General features: G+C 41.7%; 1 long non-coding RNA gene across 1 annotated transcript; it reads right to left on the reverse strand.

The window, feature by feature from the left end:
* Positions 1 to 514: 514 nt before the first annotated feature.
* Positions 515 to 3,121, reverse strand: LOC308280738. The gene is made up of 3 exons (XR_013961778.1): positions 3,064 to 3,121; positions 2,035 to 2,180; positions 515 to 847 (listed from the first exon to the last, which is right to left on the reverse strand). It is a non-coding gene; the product is annotated as an uncharacterized lncRNA (long non-coding RNA).
* Between the last annotated feature and the right edge of the window lie 2,224 nt (positions 3,122 to 5,345).

Genomic DNA, 5,345 nt, shown 5'->3' on the forward strand with positions numbered 1-5,345 from the left:
GCCATCACATTGCCAGCTCAGTACTTCCGCACAGGTTAGAGGACCACATTAACAGAGCATTAGTCTCGTTGGGTGTTATTCAGCTCTACGACGTTGGAACCATAAAGAGTGTCTCCATCCGGTGGAATATTCATCATTTCACCCTTGAAATGTATTAAGTGTGCGTGGTGGGGGCCCAGACTGCGTCTACCAAGGAGAGTAAACTTTCACTCCCCTCTGATACCTTTGGTTTGGTGAGGGGCGAAACAGTTTTTGTTATTTTCGGACCAGACGAGACGGCTTTCCAGTTTTGCCAAGCCGGAGCGGAAGGTAGAGGAACATAACGTTAGGGAGAACTCCACTAACGCTATGGACCAGAGCTAGGACCTGTGGAGCGTTGTCCTGGATGGATTAGGGAAGGTTTGAACAGCTTCCTTGTGTTAGATGATATAATTTAGCAGAAACTTAGCCTGCAGAAGGGCACGCTTCTTGATAAAGTATAATTATTTTGCTCCCTAGTCCTACGAATTGGAACTATTATTCTCACACTATTCTCATCTTGTTTCCCAATTTGACTTATTTCAATAACAAGCTCACAATACTCTCCGGCCATCAAATGACAGTCTATCAATTCTCAACAGAGGCAAAACTAAATTTGCAAGAGGGGTTAGAGTAGTGTTAGTAGTCTAATATTTTTTAAACAAGATCATTTCGATGTATGCATCAAGATTGTGTGTGCTGCCAGGTTGGAACTGTAAGTTCCACTTCTTCCGCATCTCTTCTGAAGGCGATGTAGACAGGACTGCGATGTAGGACAGGAAGCGCAGAATCGCATGCATTTGAGCACTGTGGAAGGCTTCAACAGCACCTGTATGAACATAAATGTAAACAACATGCACATCACGTAATACAGGTGAGGATACAATAAATATAATTGAAAAGGGAAGACTGAGGTGCAAGTTCGTTCTACAGTTTGGGCGCCAGAAGTGAGAAGAGTCTGGGACGTGTAGTTCTGGTCCAGAGCGTCAGCGATTCTCACTGATGCTCTGACAGGCGGGTGACTCAAAGACTAGACAAGGATTTCTTGTTTGAGGGCTCAACTTCAGTCAAAATAAACTAAACTACTTTGCTACTCACCTAACCAAAGGTAGTTTTGCGTTGTTGAAAGTCTATTCTCCTCAGTGGGAAACCTCTCAGCACCCCACCCACTCTGTAAAATACATTATTTTTGTCATGAAATAAAATGCATCCACGTCAAGCCGGTCCCACCGTGGAGAATAGACTTTCAACAACACAAAACTACCTTTGGTTAAGTGAGTAGTAAAGTAGTTTAGTTTATTGACCTAAGTTGAGCCCTCGTAGGGGTATAGAAATCCTGGTCTAGTCTTTGAGTCAGCCGCTTGTCAGAGTGTCAGTGAGAATCGCTGACACTCTGGACCAGAGCTAGGACATGGTTGTCCCGGATGTTTTAGGGTTCTGACATGTTCCCTGTGTTAGCTGATCTAATTTAGAAATTTAGCAGACACTTATATCTGCAGAAGGGCTGCACGATTCTTGTAAATGATTATTTTTCTCCCTAGGAATTGGAAAATTATTCTCACACTTTTATTTGATTTCCCAATTTGACTTATTAAAATAACAAGCTCATGACTTAGTGTACAGAGCAGGCAAGGCATCATTACAGTACAGGTCATGTTCTACTTGCCCGAAGGTAATGCCCACTTGCCCGAAAAGTAAATCGTCCATTATAAAATGATAGGTACCTCCGAATCCAAATACCAAATACTTTAGCTATGATTGAATATGTCTATGGTTTCACACTTGTTATTTTATATTTTTTAATGTAGCAACAGTAAAAACAGCACATTATAGGTAAATAGTGCTCTTATTTTACATTCCACAGACCAGAAGACACAGCGCACTGGCCACGTTCAGGTGTTTAGACAGATATCTCGTGTTGTGTTTATAGACATTTGTGTCCCCTCTCAAATGAGCGCACTTGCCACTGTCGGGCAACCTGAAAGCCAACTTCACCTGCCCTGACGTTTTATTTACCTGCCGGGGGCAGGTGGGCAAGCCTTAGTGTCAATGCCTGATCTCTTCATTCAAAGGGCGATGTAGACAGTTGTACCGCTGTCTTCCCGCAGGACTGCTATGGACATCATCTTGGACGGTGGATTATGTGATGTGTCAGCACCTTACTGTATGCAATTATAGACAAAGAGGAGGAAAAAAGTTTCAGGGTAAACAGATTTTTTACAATGACATTTCAAAATGTTGCCATAGCTTTTACCCCATTTCTAGTAATCACACCATGCAATAATGAGAATCCTAAACCAGTTTGCTAAAAAAAAGAACAGATCTAAGCTAACAACAGTAACACTGCATTTTACCATGTTACATCTTTCAAGTAATGTTGGGGGGTTGCTCTCGGGCACAAACCTCTTATCTCCATATTTAAACAGTTTTTTGTTTGTAAGTTTAAACCCTACTTTATACTACAGTGTAGTACAAAAGAATAAAAAGTAACTGGCAAAAGTGCTGGATGATTACAATTTAGGCATTTAGCAGATTTTAATCCAAAGCGATTTACAATAAGCAGGTAATATTGATAATAGGATAATGTCAGTACATCAACAACAATGTAACAAATGCATAGGAATATCAATCTAGAAAAACAATAACATTTAGACCACGCACCTAATCAGTAAAAAAATGAGGGAAGGGGAGTGTTACAGTACTGCTATGTGTTTTAGTGGAGTTATGTGGATTCAGTTTGTTTATGAGTTTGTCTGAATAAAATATATTCTAGTGATTCACACACTTCACAGTTGTAAGTACCCAACGTTTGGTTGCCTACACTAGGAATCAGAGGGTATTATCATCATCATCATCATCATTTATAATAGCTCACGTTACATCATAATTACTGTGCAGCCACTGGGGGAGGGGTTGTTTGTCGATTCATATACATTATAATACAGTCCCCTCTGTTGACTTTTATCTCACCACTTTTGGGTGCCCCGCACAACAGGCTAAAGAGTAGCATCGCTAGCAATAACAATAGCCTAAAGGTAGTCCTACCTCTTGAAAGAATACACCTTGATATGAAGCCTCTCCACCCATTAGATGGATGATTCTAAAGACAAGAGATGACAACACAATAAGTGTTACAAACATGAATCAAGTTGCAACCTTTGCTTGTACATTATACATTATGTTTCGTAGAGTGGCATTTTAATTCCAAACATACAGTACATACCTATGTTCTGCTTCTTTTTACAAGGCACAGTTCAGCAGTTGTCCATTCACCGTATTTGGGGGAATACAGATGGAACCGCGTTCTCCTTTATTGTGGTCTTTGTTTTCTTAGCTTTGCATTGTGTCCATCAATCCTGCCATTACATCTCTGTGCAGCAGCAACCGGGGCTTGCTCCGTCGCTCGGCTTCATTCAATCATCACACCACGGTAAAACAACAATGCCATGTTGTTTCACCGACACGGTTGCACACGTTTCAAAACTTCTACAACTGCTCAGCATCACTGCGGTCATAACATCCCATCTTCTTACTACGTGACTTCCAACCAACAGCAACAGCACAAACAAACTAAAACAGCAACGCAGCGAGGATGTTATCATGGTTACGCTGTTAGCTTAGCTTTGGCTCTCGTCTCTCTCCAAGCGCTGCTTGCGCAAAGGATTATGGGTGCTGTAGGAGGTGCTGTAGGAAGTGAGGTCATAGCTTCGCGTTTCCAAAAAAATGTAAATGTACATCCAAAATAAAATTCTTTTTTGTTTTCCAAGTTCGAATATCATATTATGGGATTACAAAAGCCCTTGAAAACGACCGGAGCTCCCCTTTAAGTACATTTTGAATTCTGGACTTTGACTTGTAATGGAGTATTTCTATATTGATGTATTGATACTTTTACTTAAGTATAAAATGTGAGTACTTTTTACAACACTGGCACTGCAAGCCCATAGAAAGGCATTGGAATTCAACTGTGGTATGAAAACGCTCCATTCCCATTGGAATGCATTGGTGGAACGGGGAATCCACTCATAGGTACTTTAACTTTGGTGTGGCTTCAGCTTTACAAGTGAAAGTCCGGAATTCAAAATGTACTTGAGTAAAAGTATGAACGTGTTGTAGTGGAGTAAAATTACAATATTTGGATCCGAAATGTAGTGGAGTAGAATTAAAAGTATTGGTAATTTGGAAATACTCAAGTAAAATACAAATACCTCAAAACTGTACTTAAATACAGTACTTAGGGGGGGGGGGGGGGGGTACATAATTAAATTATTTTACAAATTATTTATAAACAAAAAAATCGCACCCGTGCAAAGTGAGCGGTGCAAACACTAATGACGAGGGGGAGTATGACAAACTATGACATCACCGTCAATATACTATATATAGGCTATATGTAAGTAATACACATATATACGGTATATATATATATATATAAGTCATATTTAGATTCTTCGAATGAGAGAAAGGGGAAGACGGAGAAGGAGATCAGCCGGAGAATGGGAGCAGCAGGAGCGGTTTTGCAGTCGCTAAATCGCACTGAGGTGAAGAAAAACAAAAAGTTGAGCCGGAAGGCAAACTCTCCGTCTACCGATAAGACACATTACACCACCTTCACTTAATGCGGCCCGCAGGTTAATACTGGAATTCTGATTATTATTGATTTCAGCTGTTACAATTCCAAACATGACCTGCTTTAATACCGTCAGTCTATCTTAGAAGCTTAATGACGGGGGCACGGTGGCGCAGTCAGTAGTGCTGTCGCCTCACAGCTAGAAGGTCATGGGTTCGATTCCCGCCGGGGGACACTGTGGGTGCTGGGGGCGTGTTCCCTCCTCCGCGTCATCAGTGCCCACACCCTAGGTGGGGTTGGCAAAAGTGCCTTTCTGTGTGGAGTTTGCATGTTCTCCCCGTGTCTCCTAGGGTAGATACCCTCACAAAAACATGCAGTAATCCTGGTCTCTATAAAGCCTCCCCCTGGCCAGCCGGGGCGCCTGATGGAGGGGAATGGAACTGGTTGGAATAACGTGTTCCTTCCACGCGCTACGTCCAACTGGGGAAGCTCCCCCTGTCAGGTGATAAGAAGCGGCCTGCTCACTCCTCATGCATTGAAGGAAGCATGAGCTCAGTTCGGGGCCCTCCCCAGGTTGGCAGAGGGAGAGTAGAGCCCAGGATCACAGCTTAGGCAATTGGCACCGGGTGAAAAAATGGGTTACAAAAATCGTGGGATAAAAATTTAGAGAAAAAAAAAAGAAGCTTAATGACTAGTATAGTAGTATTAAACTGTATTTTCTTTATGTCCAATGTGTTTGTATTTAAGTTCATAAAGT

Source organism: Nannobrachium achirus, assembly GCF_963921795.1.
Source record: "Nannobrachium achirus genome assembly, contig: SCAFFOLD_443, whole genome shotgun sequence".
Classification (NCBI taxonomy): domain Eukaryota; kingdom Metazoa; phylum Chordata; class Actinopteri; order Myctophiformes; family Myctophidae; genus Nannobrachium; species Nannobrachium achirus.